At 44.1% G+C, this 19,148-nt stretch overlaps 1 pseudogene; it reads left to right on the forward strand.

Annotated features, from left to right (window-relative positions):
- The window catches only part of LOC138489285 (zinc finger protein 850-like), a 150,399-nt pseudogene extending 145,663 nt beyond the window's left edge, over window positions 1-4,736 (forward strand).
- Window positions 4,737-19,148: the final 14,412 nt, after the last annotated feature.

Consider the following 19,148-nt stretch of genomic DNA (forward strand, 5'->3'; position numbering starts at 1 on the left):
AGGGCAACAAAAGGCAGAAATGTGACTGTGGCCCTAGGCTTTCCTGTGGGAGGATTGAATTGATGCAATGTGCTGGCTGCATTCTGCTTTTTCCTACTGCTTTATAAATCGGCGTTATGTTTTGCAGAACTCTACTGTGCTTTAATCACCTCCCATGTGTACAGAATGGAAATAAAAGTACTTGCATTGTAATGCTGTTTCTAGCTACAATAGAACATTTTTAAACATAACCTTTTACTTTTGATCTACAGGTGACTGTCGCAGGCCAGACAAGACGAAATTATGATTTACTGATGTGCTGAAGCTATCACCCTAAGGAGGCTTATTTGGAAGGAAAAGGAAGCCAGACGTCAGATGCAATAAGGAAGGAATTGATGGAGCCTAGAACAGGACTGCTTGAAAATACCACACTTTTTCAACTATACATCATGAAGTGCTAATAATTGAGTAATCCGACAAGTGTCTGAATAATAACAGGAATTAAATGATTCCTTATTATAAGTAAAGTACACGGTAAACGGAGTTCGTACACATGCTGACCGTAAGAAACCCAACAGCACAGCAAGGAGTCCAACAGCACACCCCAAGCATGAACTGAAGCAGGATTATGGACTATATCTTTTTGAAGCACGCAGGAGACACCTTAGTTATAAATGAAATCTGATCTCCTGTGACAATAGACAGATTGGAAGAGAAACCTCATTGCTGTTTTTCTTAATGTAAATCTTTCCTCGAAATGCCGGATTTACTGTGAGAGGGCACCTATGGGAGGATAACATGATCAGGTCATCATTAGCACAGCTAGATTCATCGAGTACGATATATGGCGTAACATATAGAAGCTGCCCATAGAGGTGACAACATATCGAATCCAGAGCAAAGCTACATTTGACAAGATGGAAGCATCTGCTAGAGAGCACTGTACATATTTCAAGTGATTAGATCTATCCTGGAATTAGTTTTGTTCTGGCATGTATTGGGTATTGTATAGAGCAAACCTAGCTGGCAAACAACCGAACACAGTAAAGCAAGGGGATAGTTGTATGGATGCAATTTAGAAGGACTGAATATTGTGGGTAGAGTTATAATTATATGGAAAGACTGGATACAGAGGGCTACATGCATGCAATGTGGATTAAGCTAAATAATGTGAACCGTTGTCTGGTTAGGGATGTTCCACACATGTACTCCCATTGAAGCTACATTTTTGTGAGTTTCCAACACTCTGACCACCTAGATTTCACTATTGAGTCTGTAGGCCTGCATCAAGTCTCTGCCTTGCCTTCTGCTGTTTTACCACTTGGTTTATTAATAGCAAAACCATTCCTGGCAATGCTGACGACAGAGAAACATTCTCAGAGCACGGAATGTCAGAAAAGATTCAGTCAGAAGTCTAGTCTTATTCTGCATGAGCAAATGCAAGGAAGAGATAAACGTTACCAATGCACTGAATGTCAGAAATGCTTCTGTCATCAAAGCCAACTTATTGTTCATGAAAGAACACACAGAGGAGAAAACCCATACCAATGCAGTGAATGCCAAAAAGACTTCATTCATAAAGGCGATCTTAAAAAACATGAGAGAACACACACAGGAGAAAAACCTTATCAGTGCATTGAATGTCAGAAATGCTTCAGTCAAAAAGGCCATCTTATTCTTCATGAACGAACACACACAGGAGAAAAACCTCATCAGTGCAGTTATTGTCAGAAATGCTTCAGTCGAAAAGGCAATCTTATTCATCATGAACGTGCACACACTGGAGAAAACCCATACCAATGCAGTGAATGCCAAAAAGACTTCATTCATAAAGGCGATCTTAAAAAACATGAGAGAACACACACAGGAGAAAAACCTTATCAGTGCATTGAATGTCAGAAATGCTTCAGTCAAAAAGGCCATCTTATTCTTCATGAACGAACACACACAGGAGAAAAACCTCATCAGTGCAGTTATTGTCAGAAATGCTTCAGTCGAAAAGGCAATCTTATTCATCATGAACGTGCACACACTGGAGAAAAACCATATCAGTGCAGTGAATGTCAGAAATGCTTCAGGCATAAAAACAGTCTTACTGATCACAAAAGAACCCACACAGGAGAACAACCTTTTCAGTGCACTGAATGTCAGAAATGCTTCAGTCAAAAAAGCGTCCTTACTTATCATGAACGAACACACACAGGAGAAAAACCTCATCAGTGCAGTTATTGTCAGAAATGTTTCAGTCATAAAAATACTCTTACTGATCACGAAAGAACCCACACAGGAGAAAAACCTTTTCAGTGCACTGAATGTCAGAAATGCTTCTGTTATAAAAGCAAACTTATTGTTCAAGAGAGAACACACACAGGAGAAAAACCTTAACAGTGCACTGAATGTCAGAAATGCTTCAGTCATAAAAACAGTCTTACTGATCACGAAAGAACCCACACAGGAGAAAAACCTTTTCAGTGCACTGAATGTCAGAAATGCTTCAGTCGAAAAGGCGATCTTATTCATCATGAGCGCGCACACACACTGGAGAAAAACCATATCCGTGCACGGAATGTCATAAATGCATCAGTTTTGATATGATATTTTATTTATAGCGCGCCTATACACAAGTGTTTCAAGGCACGATGAGGCAGGGGAGGGGAAGAGGGGGTACAAGAACGATCTTACTAGGCCCATTGACATTGAGATCGTGCAAGTGCGGGGGAGAAGTGCCAGGGGAGGGAGAGCAAGTGCAAGACATTTATTTATTTATTTATTTTTGAAGCTTGTATAGCGCGCCAAAGCCAAAGGACTCTGGGCGCTATCTTTATAGAACAGAAATGTTACAGTTGCAGTTGTTGCACAGAGAGTATATACAAGACAGACATAATGCATGGTATTAACATTGCAGACAAGACATAATATACAATATTTACAGTTTTTAAGTGTGTGCTGTCTTGTGTGAAGGTGTGTGTTAGTTACTCAGGGTAAGAGGGAAGAGGTGCATTTTGAGAAGTCTGCGGAAAATCCAGATGGATCAAACATTGAAAAACATTGTTGGGATCAAACATTGAAAAACAAGAAGTGCGGCCAGCAGGTGGCATTGCAGGGTTAAGTGCAGAAAAACAAGTGTTAGATAAGTGCAGATAGGGGGGTTGTTGGGATGCAGATACAGTCGCAAGTGCAGGGTTGCCAGGAGGTAGTCCAGGTGTGCAACTGGAAGGGCAGGGACCTGGGCCAGTGGTTCAGAGGGTAGCCAGGCAACCAGTGCAGTGTCGGACAGGAGGTCAGCAGGGTCGCAGAAGAGGGAAGGCAGAAGCAAAGGAGAAAGTCTTGAGCTGCTTCCGGTACCGGAGATGATTCTGCTCAAGTTTCAAAGAGGCAGGGAGGCTGTTCCAGAGTGAGGCACCAGCCGAAGAGAGAGATCTGCCCCCAACTTGTTGCTTGGAAAAGCGACAGACCCTCATGGAGTTGGAGGTGGAGGAGCAAAGAGCTCAAGTAGGAAGATACTTCAGAAGAGAAAGGTAGAGATATTTTGGTCCTAGTTCTAAAAGCAAACGTTTTGTTCATGAGAGAACACGCACCAGAGAAAAACCTTACCAGTGCAGCGAATGTCAGAAATACTTCAGTCTTCAATCCAGATTTACTGATCATGAAAGATCCCACACGGGACAAAAACCATATCAGTGCACTTTATGTAAGAAATGTTTCAGTTGCAAAAGCTCTCTTCTGCTGCATGAAAGAACCAACACAGGTGAGAAACCTTATCAGTGCCCTGAATGTCAGAAGTGCATCAGTCAACGAGGAAGTCTTATTGATCATGAGAGAACACACACAGGAGAAAAACCTTAAAAATGTACTAACTGTCAGAATTGCTTCAGTCACCAAAATTGTCTTCTGCTGCTTGAAAGAACTCACACAGGAAACAACCTATACAAATGCAATAACTGCCAAAAAGGCTTCATTAATAAAAGCAATCTTATTTAAACATGAGATGACACAAACAGGAGAAAATCCTTATCAATGCACTGAATGTCCGCAATGCTTCAGTTAAAAAGCCAGTCTTACTCCAAGGCATGAAATAAGCAAACTCTGCTCAGCAATTTCTAAAAACGAATGTGCCTTTTACTTATCGTGAGCGCTCACACACTGGAGAAAAACTGTATCGGTTGTGGAAAATGCCAGAAAGGTTTAGTCAGCACACATACAGGAGAAAAATCTCATCAGTGCACCAAATGTCAGAATCGTTTTGCTACCTAAACAAAGCTCAGTTTAAATCAAAACACACATTTTAATAATGCAACCATTGAGAAACTAACCCTAATGCAGAGAATCCCTAGCACTGACTAATGAACCCCAACACTGAGTAAGAAACAGATATTGGTGCACAAACATGTTCAAGTCTTAAAATCACCTGGAGATGTCATGGTATTTTATTCCATTGTGCCCTGTGGTGTAGGAGCAACAGGTGAGGCACTATCTCATTTCAGAATATCATTTCATAATATCCCTTCATTATAGCAGAACATAAAAGTCCAACTTTCAGCCCCACTCAGGGGCATCCTACCTTTCCTCACCTTCCCCCAGAAGATGAACATCTTCAGAGCCTTGGTTCTCTCTAGGCTAGACTACTGCAACAGCCTCTTCCTCAATCTGCCTATTTCAAGACCATCATCCACAAGGCTGTCTTTGGCCTAGGACTTCTTTACCTCCAGCCTTCCGTCCCTAAATACCTCCCGGCCAGAGTCCTTCAGTCCTCTGACTCCAACTCTCTGCAGGTCATACGTTTCTCCAAGCAGAGAGGCGGAGGTAGATCCTTTTCCTCGGCTGGCTCCTCCCTCTGGAATCTCCTCCCATCCCCCCTCCGACTGGAGCCGAATCTTCTCAAGACTTTCCTTTTCTCCTCTTCCTTCCGCCTCCCCCTCCCCTGCTAACTCCCCCTGTGCTGCTGCGTCTGGGTACTGGTCCCTTCAGAGTCTTAAAGGGGCCAGACCAACCTCCACCAGCCCCCACTGCATCCTTTGCCAGCACTTTCCCGTGGGCTCCCTTTCCCGGACAAGCCCAACTTTGTCCTCTCTGCCCACTGCACTCCCCCTCCATTTCTCCCTGGCACTTGCCACCATGGCCCGCCCAGCACTTCTCTGCCCCCTTCCCTGGGACACCGCACTCCTACACTTCTCCCTCTACCCCCTCACCCTCTGCACTTACCACCTTCCCAAGCACTTGCATGGTAGGATTGTCACAAGGCCAATATAACCGGTTTTTGTTCTACGTTCATGATTCCCTTGTCACCCCCATCTTGTCTTGTGGCACCTGGAAACACTTGTGTATAGGCGCCTTACATATGTCCAATAAATAAATAAAATAAATAGCTAGCATTGGCTTATTGGCTGTAAATGGCAGAGTAGAATGCAGTGCCTTGAACAGAAAGAGAGCAAAAAGTGTTATACATGCTTAAAAGTTAGTCTAGACTGCAAAACATAAAATATTTGCAATATTTAGAATACACACAGCAGAAGTATACTCAAAACGCTTTAAGCGGGTTCAAACTAATCCAAACACATACATTATAACCCTCTCTTATGAGAATTAATTGTCAGAACAAGCAAGACTTTAAAGTCAAGCGGGTCCCCTAAATATACATATGATAACCAGATCACGATAGAAACAAAACAACTACAAAGGGATCTCTGTAAATTAAAGAAATCCAATAACAAAGCAAACTGAATTAATTAGGAAAAGAAAGCAGAAATAAAAAATGTTACTTTTGGCACATAAGGCGGCTATGATAAAGGGCGATGCTGAAACTATGCTTCTGGCAGTGGGGAAAATGATTCTAGAGCCCTTTGGAACTTAATAACCACACTACCTCCCAAGCCGCAGCTTTGACCAATGTGGTGACAGAAGATGCGTGGGTTAAATTCTATGGAAACCTTTATACTAAACTTGGAAGGGGGAATGACTCCGACTTCATGGAATTCTTGGTCATTTGAATTTGATCATCTTGAAATGGAAGGATTGATAAGGAAAGCCAATTCATCTAGGGGTCTGGAACCTGATGGCTTGACCAATGATATGATAAAGAAATACCCGGAAAATCTGGAGTCCATTCATGATCAACCTGTTTACCCCGATAATGAGTCAAGAATACCCTGATTCTTGGAGAAATGCCATCATAGTACCTATACTTAAAAGAGGTAATAGAACCGATCTTGCAAACTATCGCCCTATAGCACTTCTAGCTGTATGGGAAAACTATTTGCAGCCTTGCTTATAATCCATTTCCAAACTTGGATTAATGTCTCCAAACGATCTGACCCCCGACAAACGGGCTTTTTCAAAGGGGTAGGAATTGATCTCAACATATTCCTACTCAACGCTTTGAAAGATAGGGTCTTAAAACCAAAACTAAAATCTACTTGGCCTATTATAGACCTAAAAAAGGCATTTGATAGCATAAACGGAGAGCTTCTATGGGCAAAGCTAGACGCTGGAGGATGCCCGCCAGATTAATTATCGGCAATTACATCTTTATACACGGACACTACCATCCAAATAAGACTTAATTCACAGGGCCTTCTGACTAAGAAAATATTCACGTTTAAGGGCCTGAAGCAAGGCTATGCGCTGGCTCCGACCCTTTTCGACTTCTTTTTGTCTGACCTGGCACACCATATGAACTCTACTAGATCATTCCCCCCGACAATGGGCGGCCAAAAACTAGCATGGATGCTTTATGGGGATGATCTGGTCCTGATCGACCAGACTCCCATAAGCCTCCAACGCAGTTTGAATGCTCTAAATGAGTATATGAATAAAAACTGTCTGGAGATAAATGGTGCCAAAACAGATGTTCTTGTTTTGAAATCGATAAAGGTATGGAAATGTAACCCACATAAATGGTACTTAGGAAGACAGAGGTTGAACAAGGTCTCTTCGATATAATACCTAGGGGTCTATTTTAATTGTAGCGTGAACGATGCGTTCCATTGCAGAGAACTGCACGGAAAAATGAAGAACCTTGCAATTCAAGGCTCCTTGATTAAAAATAAATACAGACATTTTTGATCATCTAGATATTAACCTTTTTCAAATCAAAAGTGATCCCTATAATAACGTATGCCACAGAGGCTTTTTTTTCACTCAATGGACGATTTGGGCTGTCTTGAAGGGTGCCTTTTGGAGAAGGATCTTGCGTTTACCTTCTGGCTTCCGAATAGTCTTGATAAGATTTGAACGGGCCTAACTTCACTGCATGCAAGAACCGCATGGAAAACCTTGGGTCTTTTTTGAAAATGTTCAATCTCCCCTTCGGCTGTTCCATATCTGATTGTATCTAATGGAATGAACAGAAGAAGCTATCAGCTGTTAGAGACCTGGAAGGAATAATGTATGACTCTCTTAAGCAGTTTAGTAGTCGATAAAGAAACCTTACAAGAGAATCCAAATTATGTAAAAAAGAAATTGTGGGAACATGACTGGATCCAGACAGTGGAAAGAAAAAACGAACATCGACTACGTTTGTATCAGAAGATGAGAAATCACTTTGAGATTCCACCAAAACATACTTCGTACAAAACAAATGAAGGGTGAAGGAAACCGCTTCTGTAGGTTGTCAGGTCGAAGTGGTAGAGACCTTCAATCATCACATTGTATTGCTGGAGCTTAACTAATAAGCAAAACTTCTAGATAGTCAAATTCATTGGCAGATACCCTTCCTATTGATCAGATGATTGGTGGAGATTGTTCTTGGCGGGTGAAAATAAACAGCAAACATTCGTCCTGATGAAATTATTGGTGGAAATGTTATATGCTAACTAAATCCAGGCATATTAAAAAAGTGGAAAGTATTTGAATGATTTTATGATGAAATGTTTGTAATTGCGATAAATTGTAAATTTTTAGAGAATATGGATGTCTTATTTTTTTTTTAGAAGATGTGAATATTTTGGAGGACATGGAGGCTCTCTTTTTTTCTTCTTTGCGTTGTATCTGAAGACAGAGGTTTGTAATAAACCAGTTGTCTATAAAATAAATAAAGTACTTTAATGCTCAAAAGAGGCTCCTAGAGGCCTATTTTAACATTGGCCCTCATTACAACACTGGCGGTAACCAATGGTGCTATTAGCACCATGGTTGCTGCCGGTATTGTAACGAGTCCGCCATGGTGCAATGGGGAATTACCACCCCATTCCAAGGTTGGCGGGGTGGTAATTCCCCATGCACCATTGGCCCTTCCCCATTCCCATTTTTTGCCCCATAGGGCTCAATGGGAATGGGGAAGGCGGTAATTACGGTACAGCAAAATGCGGTACCGTAATGACCTTCAAGGTCCCTTTGCAGGTCCCTACTTTAACGGCTGGTCCAGACCAGCCGTTAAGGTTGGGAGCCGCAAAGGGACCTTGTAATTAGGCGCTAAGGGGTTAACGGCGCCACAGCCTTTTACGGCGCCGTTAACCCCTTAGCACCAGGGTCGTAATGAGGCCCATTGTATTGAAAATTATTGAGAAGTGTGTTTCTGTTACCATTCATTTATCACGTCAAGTTACCATTTATTATAGCAAAGCGCTAAGCGGCTTGATAGCTTGATAAATATCACACACGTCCATGCAAACACTCTTAAATATGTATTTTTGAGCACGCCAGTACATTAATCTCACATGCTTACATATAGCCCATGGCTATTATGAGTAGGTGTGAAATGAAATCCACTGCATTTTCCATGTTGGGGAATAATTCCTTAAGAACCAAGCACAACAACAACCCATGATGTAGAGCCTCGGCATGTAGATATTTTAGCTTGAAGCTTCAGGGACAAAACGGCACAGAGCGAGGCTTGATAATTTGGCAAGAGGCCATGGTCCGATAATTCGGCAACAAGCTAAGGGTGGGAACCCATCATATTCTATACCTACATCATCAGATATTCTTTGATTACTGCCAAGCTAGGTGTTTGCCGAATACCCATTTAATGGAAATGCTTTTCAGCCCGTTGCATACTCCAATCAAGAATGAAGGCGAGTATCTTGTGGGATCTCAACTCAATGCGTGGTCCATACAAAGAAAGTGGTAATCTAAAATGAGCTATTGTATGTGTCTTTTGTATATTGTGATACTGCAAACTATCCTGGCCTAAGAGTGTTAAGGATTTATGAACCTGTCTAAAGTGATCTTTCCTTCCTGATGAAGGCATTTCTGAATAGAATCTGGGGGACACCAAGGATGGGTGTACCTACTTCTTGGAACTCTTGCTGAAATAGAATGTTCACCTTGTTTTGTTTTTTCATCCAGAAAGGATATTCATCAACCTTAGAGTGAAAACCCGGGCCATAGGATTATAGAACTTGTCTTTGGGCATTTTGTATCAATACGACAGTCAGTCATGCTGTAAATAATATATATTACAGTGATGTGATGAATTGTATTGTATGAATAATCAAGGGAGGTGTCACAAGCATAAGTATGGGTCGTGATACCGATGTTTCCGCTCAATGAACAAGGTTTGCATGTTAATATCTGCAATGCACTTGAATCTCTTGCACTGTTTGGTCACTTACATGGATGCACTTTCAATCACACTTGGAGACTTGTTTTTAAATTGTATGTTGTAAACGTTTTACCGGATTCATTCTGTTGTAGTAGAACTATAGGGGACCTGATGCTTCACTTATGATAGACAGGGTGGGTTGACCAACTCAGATCCTTTTTGTGAGTATATATTTCAAGACGGTCAAACCAAAGCAACGTAAAACATGCACACACAGAAAACGGATAAGAACAGGCAGCAGGGCAAGTAGAACATGAAAAGAAAAATGTGGACACAATCCCTCTGCTCACATTTTATTGTGACGCTAAAACAACAACAAGGAAATAAAAAGTGAAACCTGCACCATTAAAAAGAGCACCAAGAGTTAAAACATGGGACCCTTTAGAAATAGTGCACATAATGTTTTCAGTATTCTAGTGAATGTGAATGTTAAATGGAAATCCATGTCTATCAATGCAAAGATGCAGATGTTTTCTATTAAGGAAACAATCCCTTCATGTCCAGGGAAATTAATGAATTATTTGTTTGGTCTAGAAAAGGTAAAGCTCTCAATTTAAAATGACTGCCAGGACATTGTGGAAATAAATGCTTGCTTTCAGTGAGGGTATGTACTTTCCCAGAGCTAGAAACAAGTCTAATACTGTTTAACAATGAGATGCATTCATGAATAGAGATGACAGAAGCATTATTTCCTACAAAGGCCCAGATCAGGCCTGCTGCAGCTTAAATGACAGTTAATTGATTGTTGAATCAACTTGGGCTGCCACCGCTTGCCTATCTTGTTATTGGATGCCTGCACATGATTTAGAAAGGTTTCCCTGAAGTTGTCGGTTTACTGTGGCTTTGTTCCACATTTCTACTTTTATTTTAAACAATATCATGTCTATTGGATATGCTGGCCCAATGTGGCACGGTTTTGCTATGGAAGTTTTTTTTTATATTTTTTTTTATTTGTATTTGGTTTATACAAAACCTTTACAAAAGTGATAAAATGTGATTGAGAAGGATACATTTACTTAAAATGCATTAAACCATTTTGCCTAAAAGTAGAAGTAAAAGTGTTACACACAATTCTACATGATACTAAATTCAAATCCATGTACAATTAATTGCAAAGCAGTTCTTCATGATACAGTAAGGTCAAGACACAATTGTTTGCAACAAGAAATAAAAACGTTATCATAAAAACCACATCATCTCTACAGGTAGGTGAGATCACAAATACTCAGTTTCAGTTGAATTCAGTTCCATATTGATGACAGGAAGCGAGTGAGAGCAATAACCAGTGACAGATTTTCTCCCCACATACATCTTGACCAGAAGAAATGTCTTAAATATTCAGTGTAGCCAATATTCTCTATGCAAAACATTTTAATCCTTTGAGATTCAAAGTAAGGACAAGTAGCGATCAGATGTTTAAGAGTTTCTGTCAGATTTCTGTTAGAGCAGAATCGACACATGATGTTTCTCACCCCTAACCCCCGTGAATCTGTGTTTTGTTTGCTCTTTTGTTCTGAAGTGATTGAATTTAAACCTCATATATAGTGCTTTTTTGCAGGGAAACTGTTGCAAATATGCACAACGTGCGTATTTTTTTACATGCAAAGTATGCATATTCCTGATGCTGGCTATAATTGCCCAATGCATTGATTGTTAACGACCAGTCGTAAGTGTATAGTTTCTTTTTCGCACTCTCAGATCGTGCAATTCAATCATGTTCTTCTGCACCAATCTTAAATAAAGGGCCTGCATTCTTGTTCGATATTTGGCTACAGAAGGGGGGAGGCTATCCCTTAACATACTGTACAAATCTTCATATAGAGCAAGGCATTAATGAGTTTTCAAAAATTGATTAGCAGAGTTTGCTAATGATATGTTTCTTGAATGGCAGACAAACCCATTTGATTAGCAATGCCATACTAATATTTTCAATGTCACCAGACGTTATTTGTACACAAGGCATAAAATGAGCATCAATACAGCATTTTTGTTTACTGCTGAAATAAGACATTAGTGAGACGAGTCGGGCCTTGCAAATTCCTTAGAATTCCACTAGACCTGAACTTAGTTTACCTACCCGACCTAAAAGAAATGCACTCAACCCATAGCAACGGATGGCAAAAATGTAAACTTGCTTTCGAATGGATTGTGTCCTCCCATGTTTTCCTTATCTTTGATAATATCCATTCCAACTTGCAGGCCTCTTGAGTTTTTTTTCAGTAGAGGGCGTCCTCACAGGCATAAATAGTCACACGCAGTGTCTGTTGCTCAGTTCCGTTTTTCCGCGCTTCGTAAGCCTCGGAGATGCAACGCTCGGTTCCTCAGAGAATCTCAAAAACTTCGACATTTCCGTGAAGAAAAGACATTGAATTCTTCGATCCATGATGGCATCTTCGTTGGCTCCATCGACGCCCCGATCCATTTTAAGGAATGCTGGGATTGTGGGACAAAGATGTCCTTGACTGATCCCCACAGGATCTGTCTTCGATGCCTGGGCCCAGAGCACCCGTTTTCAGAATGTGAGGAATGTCTTTCTATGATGGAGAAAGCCCTTAGGGAGCGCAGGAGGAAGCTGGAGTGAGGTAAGCGTGTTAAATCTGTTACCCCTTCAAAATTGACCTTTGACAAGTCGAGACTGTTGTCTCCCTGTCGAAAAAGAAAGCACTCCCGTTTGAGGTCTCGGAGTGGATCTCACCACTCATCCGCTTCGAGATTCGAGACACAATAAGAAGAGGCGCCATATTCGAGACACAATAAGAAGAGGCGCCATAGATCGCCCTCATCTTCGTCCTCCAGTTCCCCAGAAAAAGTTACTTATCCCTCTAAGTACAGGTCTCTGGCTTAGTGGGAGGAATTCCGTTTCGAGAACACAGCCATGCCCCCATCAGAGACATCTAGAGGCGATGCCCTGGGTAGAAAGCCCGATAAACACAAAAGCCGTGAGTCGTCGACCTCGGTGAAACATACTTCTCGAGAGCGTCATGAACCCTCAAGTAGAGAGAAAGCCTCTTCGAAGCATAAGGCGTCAACATTACCCTTGAAACCGAAGTCTGCGTCATCAACGCCGTTGACGTCTTTGTCAAAAGAGAAGTTACTGATGCCACGTGCGCCCACTCCCTCGACGCTGCTCGCACCTGAAGCGTTGAAGTGTCCTTCGAGAGCGGTGCCGACCCTATAGGCGACATCGAAGAAAATACCAAACCTATCGACAACATAGAGGTCAATCCTGACTATATCGCCGCCTTTCTCTATTACATCGAGACCTACAATGTCTACCTCGACAAGTTCGAGTTTTTCTCAGCCAGTGATGACTAATATAGCCCCTTCATCACTTGAGAGAAGTTACACACCTCTACCAAGGTCTGATTATTTCAGGTCTGTGGGCCTCATTACACGGAAGGCGGTGAGCCATGGCACCGCCTTGGCGGAAAGGGGATTTACCGCCCCATTCCAAGGTTGGTGGGGCGGTAAATCCCCCTTCCGCCATTGCCCTTCCCCATTCCCATTTCTGCCCCATAGGGCTCTATGGGAATGGGGAAGGCGCTAATTACGGCACCGCAATTTTGCGGTGCCGTAATTAGCTCCGAGGTCCCTTAGCGGGTTGGTTTTTAACGCCTGCAAAAAGCAGGTGTTAAAACACCAACCCGCTAAGGGACCTCGTAGTAAGGCGGTAATGGTTAACGGCCACCGTTACCATTAACGGTGGCCGTTAACCATTACCGCCTTCCGTGTAATGAGGCCCTTTATCTTCTATATATAAAGAAGGAGAAGACTCAGGATTCAGAAAGGCCTTTTGGTCTAGAGTCTACAAGATCTCCTCTACCAGAGGAGTTTGTACCAGAAGAGGTCAGGCTAAAGGATTTGCAGGAATCCTTACAGGACGCCAATGGTATTGATAACTCTCCCAAGGTAGACTTCAGCAAACCAGAGCCTGGTGACCATGCAGATGAAAATTATAGGTTGCTGATGAACAGGATTATGGAGCACATGGGGTGGATGAGACCCACACTTACCTTTGACCAAGATGATCTAACGGACATCTTAGATAAAGGACCTCAAGAAGACACTATAGTTCCCTTCCATACAGCCTTACAAAAGAAAGTGTCCATAAATTGGGAAACTCCGGAAGTAATTCCTGCAGTAAATAAAAAAACTCTCTGCAAAATATAGGACATCAGTGGCAGATCCTCTTTATTTATCTAAACATCCGATTCAAGAGAGTCTAGTAGTCCAAGCTGCAACTTCCTCAGGCAGACAATCAGCATACCCCCACAATCCCGCAGGATCGAGACAACAAATTATTTGATGCCATGGCCAAAAAGGTATTTTCGGCATGCAGCATGGCTCTTAAGTTGGCTAACACCACATGCACGCTGGCAAGATTAAGCCACACCCTTTGGGAGTGCGCTTCAATGGCAGATGACCACCTCCCGTAAGGAAAGGAGAGAGATGGTTTCTTGAATATTAACAAGGACGGAAGGGATGCGATGTGTGAGTCCCTCCAAACCGGTCTCCACTCTGTTGACAGCATCAGCAGAGCCATGGCGGCGAGTACCACAACCCGCAGATTTTCGTGGTTGTGGAAATCTGGCTTTGCTCCTGATGTACAATCCAGCCTTCTGAATATGCCCTTTGATGGCACCCATCTATTTGGGAAGAAAGCTGATGACAGTTTGGAGAAGTTGCAAACTTCCACAGCGGCAGCCAAATCCCTTGGAGCTGCAATTTGACAAACTCCGAACCGCCGCACAGGTACGCCCTGGAGGGGTAGGTTGTTTTGCTTTTACTTCACTTTCGGAAAAGGCAGAGGACAGCCAGCTGAAAGGGGCCTGAGACTATTCACCCGTGGTGGACGGGGCAAAGGTACCATGTCCGCATCAGCAGGAGCTGCCTTATCCTCAGCATCTGCTTCAGTCGCCCTAAAACCCCTCTGAGGTCTTACTACACAAGACACCAGTAGGGGGCAGGTTAACTCAACATCTGACAGAATGGCAGGCTATTACCTCAGTTGCTTGGGCATTGGAAACAGTTGCCCAAGGTTACTGCCTGCCTTTCCTATGCACGCCTCAGAGTCATCCACCGGGGAACAACTCTTTGATGCTTCCAGACCCGCTCCTTATGCAGGAGATTATGGACCTGCTAGAGAAAGGTGCTATAGAACCGATACCTGCAGCAGAGAGGAACAAGGGTTGGTACTCCCCATATTTTCTAATTCCAAAAAGGACAGAGGAATGAGACCCATCTTGTACTTACAAGAATTGAACAAATTCCTCAGGAAAGACAAGTTCAAGATGGTGACCCTTTCTCAGATCCTTCAGGCCCTCCAACTTCAGGATTGGTTGGTATCCCTGGACCTTCAGGATGCTTACTTTCATGTGCCAATCCATCTCAACCACAGAAAGTACCTGAGGTTCACCATTGGCAGCTCTCGCCATCAGTTTCGGGTTCTTCCATTTGGGCTGACCTCCGCCCGAGGGTTTTCACCAAGCTAATGGCGGTTGTGGCACCAAATCTCAGGAGAGGAGGGATTCATATCTACCCCTGCCTGGACGACTAGTTGATGAGAGCGGTGTCCCCGAAACAAGCTTGAGATCATCTGGATTATGTTTGCCACTTCCTCCACAAGCTGGGCTTCTCCCTCAACTTCAAGAAGTCACAGATGATACCATCACAAAAACTCCAATTTATTGGAGCAGTCCTGAACACATCCCTGGGAAAAGCCTTGCCACTAGAGGTGAGGGTTCGAGACATTCTACAGATGGTGACCAAATTTCAGAATGCCCAACATCTTCCAGCCTTTGATTTTTTGAGGTTGCTCAGCCTCATGGCATCCTGCATTTTCCTAGGGCCAGAGGCTCGCCTGAGAAGGTCCCAGTGGTCACAGTTCTCAGGAAGGATGTCAGATCTCCTACAAATTCAGAACAGAGTCGCACTGGATCTCAGGAATGGAACTCTGTCAAGAGTGGCACAGGGTACCCAAGTAGGGTTTGGGTGGCTGTGCTGAGGTAAGGTAGCAGATAAGCACACACAGCAGGAAGTTCAACAAGAAAGAAGAGTAGGAAACAGTAGCTGTGAGCCAAAAGGGGCAAAAGATACAAAGGTACAAACAAACTGGATTCCCTCTTGGGGTGTATGCTGAAATGGGAAAGAGTGTTCCACGAACCTTAGGAAACTCCAGCCTTCTGCACAGATTGCTATAACAGAGGCCCACACTGTATGCTCATGGCTGGGAACAACAGCAGTGGGTGTCTGTAACACTGAAAACGCGACAAAGGAAGGGGCAGAGGTTGCCTGCCGGAAACCAAACAGGCAAGCTCTGTACAAAGGGATTACATAAGACACATGAGAAGACAAGATCAGAAATATCCAGCGAAAGGAAGTCAATGAGCAATCTAGCAGAAGGAAATGAAGGAAAGGCAGTTAGACTGAAATAGATAACCTAAGGTGGAGTACAGAGGACTCAAGGAAGAGAACAAGGAGCAGCAGTCAGGAAAACAGAAGGCTGCAAAGTAGGAAGCAGGTCTGCAGTCAAGAGTGGCACTAGGTGCAGGCAAACTGTATTGGACTGCGGAGGACTGTAGTAGGCTGAAAGGCAGGGAGTCCAGAAGAACAGGACAGAGAGAGATTAGTAGTAGGCGACAGACAGAGAGCCCAAAAGAATAGGGTCGCTAGGTAGGGAGCCCAGAGGAGCAGGGCTGTAGGCAGCAAAGAGGTGCAGGCTGCAAGGTAGGGAGCCCAGGGAACAAGGGCTTGGAGACAGCAAAAGGTTGCAAGCTGCACGGTAGGGAGCCCTGAGGACAAGGGCTGTAGGCAGCCGGAGTGAGGCAGGCTGCAGAGCAGGGGGCCCAGAGGACAAGGATTGTAGGGAGCCGGAGTGAGGCAGGCTGAAAGGCGGGGTAGGCTGCAGGGCAGGGAGCCCAGAGGACAAGGATTGTAGGCAGCCGGATTGAGGCAGGCTGCAAGGCGGGCTAGGCTGCAGGGCAGGGAGCCCAGAGGACAAGGATTGTAGGCAGCCGGAGTGAGATAGGCTGCAGGGCAAGGAGCCCAGAGGAGCCGGGCAGAAAGGAGTGAGCCCAGAGGAGGAGGGCCGCTGACTGTAGAGGGCTGCAGAGGACTATAATAGGCTGCAAGGCAGGAAGCCCAGAGGACAAGGGCTGTAGGTAGAAGGCAGCGGAGCGTGATCGGCTGCAAGGCAGGGAGCCCGGAAAGGGCACTGGAACAAAACAGGATAATACAGGAACAGCATACAAAGTAAAGGGTCAAGGCAAACAGAAGCGGGGAGAACTCAAGATGCAAGACACTGTGCTCCTGCAGGCAGCTGCTTATATGCAGCCCTGTCCTGTTCTGAGGCAGGCTAATTGACAGCACCTGGAGCAGCACACCTGAAGACAATCTGCCTCCTCCCTCTCTGGTCCTGAGCAGGTGTAAGCAGCACTGGCCGCTAGGGATTCTGGGAATTGTGGTCCCAATAACGATGAATGAGAATAGCCAGGAATTGAGGACAGTAGCCAGGTGCATTATGGTAAATGTAATTAATTGAATAAAATAAGAAAGAACCAAAGTTGAGCAAATGGAAATAAAAGACCAAGGCGTGAAAAAGAGTTGTTCAAGGAGTATTAGGAGGATAAATGAGTACCAAGTAGTCCATGGTGGTTGCCAATGCGTGCGCCAGCGGCGCGGGCATGACACTGGACCTTAAGTGGTGGGCATGTCGGGAGAACATCTTGAAAGGAGAACCCTTTTGGCACCCATGACCGGAGATAACAGTAGTGACGGACTCCTCACTCACAGGGTGGGGAGCCCATGCCGACGATTTGAGCATCAGCGGTCGTTGGTCTGCATCGGAGTCCAAACTACACATCAGCCTATTGGAGCAGAGCACAATCAGGCTAGCTCTGAAGGCTTTCCTGCCATCAGTACAGGGAAGAAATGTTCTGTCCATGCACTACCCCAACAAAAGAGGAGGCGTAGGGTCACTGCCACTGTGCGGAGAGCCAATGCAGCTCTGGTTCTGGGCAATACGAGAAGGAATCTCTCTATCGGCAGTGCACCTAGAGATCTTCGCCCTTTGGGGAACTCCTCAGGTGGATCTGTTTGCAACGAGTCTCAACAGGAAATGCGAACGGTACTGCTCCAGGGAATTTCCCCCGAGAGGAGCTCTAGGAGATGCGTTTGTGGTGGACTGTGAGTTTCCGCTGCTATATGCGTTTCCTCCAGTCCCCGTCATTCCTCATGTAATAAGGAGGTTGAGAAGATTCAGGAAAACCATGATCCTAATTGCCCCGGACTGGGCCAGGAGAATGTGGTCCCCAAATCTTCTAGACATGTCCATCTGTCCTCCGATTCGTCTTCCACAAAGAGAGGATCTTCTCTCACGAGAGGAAGGTCAGGTTCTCCATCCGGATATCAGAACTCTCAACCTTCACGCATTGTTTCTGAAAGGCTGAGATACAAGGATTGGGACCTCCCGGATGACGTAATGGAGGTGTTGCTTTCGACCAGAAGACCAGCAACCAAATCACTATACCGCTGCCGTTGGAAAAAGTTTTGCAGCTGGTGTACAGATAAGAATATTGACCCTTTTTCATGCAATACACTGATGGTGTTATCTTTCCTGCTATACTTAGCACATTTATGACTACAAGTGGCACAATCAAAGGTTACCCCGCTGCGCTATCAATCTTCAAACGCGTGGCTGAGGACCCCTGATATTTTAAGATGCCTTTAGTCATTCAATTTCTGAAAGGGTTGACTAATGTCTAGCAAACCGACCCCCCGCCGTCTGCCGAGCTTCAAGTGAAGCCTAATTTCCTCCCAAAGTCCCAAAGGTTGTCTCAGAATTCCATATCACGCAAAAAATAACCTTACCTTCATTCTATCTTCCACATCCAGGGAAAGAGGAAGAAAGATTGCACAGGTTTGATCCTAAGCGTGCTTTGAGTTTCTCCATAAGCAGACTTGCAAGACTAAGGCAAACAGACCAATTGTTTGTGGGGTATGCAGGATATAAACTAGCTAGGCCTAGCCATCACCAAACAAACCATCTCAAGATGGATTATTTTAACTATCCTGGAATGCTATAAATTGGCAGGGAAAGACCCCCCCTCAACATCTCAGGGCTCATTCCACCAGGAGTATCGCAGCTTCGTCAGCTCTCTAGAGGGGAGTTCCAATAATAGACATCTGTGCAGCTGTGCATGGTATTCTGGGTATACCTTTACCAAATTCTATAGCCTAGACTCCTCCACTAGCCAAGAAACCTAATTTGGGAAAGCTGTTTTGCACTCTGTACACACTTAAACCATACTAAATTTTACTCCCGCCTCCTGTATACATTACTGCTTTGGGAGTCTATCAAAGATAAGGCAGCATACGTGGGAGGACACAACCCATTCGAAGAACAAGTTACTTACCAAGTGTAACATTCCTTCGACTGGATGTTACTCCCATGTATCCCTTATCACCCCTCCCATCCTTCCTGCAGTAAAACTTCCCCTGTAGTTGCAGCCTGTGCTCCCTCAAGGGTAGTAACCATCTCATCCTGGACAAATCTAACACTTCAAAATGGAACTGAGAAACGGACGCTGCGTGCGACTATTTATTCGTGTGATGACGTTGATGCTGATAC

The sequence above is a fragment of the Ambystoma mexicanum genome, chromosome 9, assembly GCF_040938575.1.
Source record: "Ambystoma mexicanum isolate Mex_15411 chromosome 9, UKY_AmexF1_1, whole genome shotgun sequence".
In the NCBI taxonomy this organism is placed as follows: Eukaryota; Metazoa; Chordata; class Amphibia; order Caudata; family Ambystomatidae; genus Ambystoma; species Ambystoma mexicanum.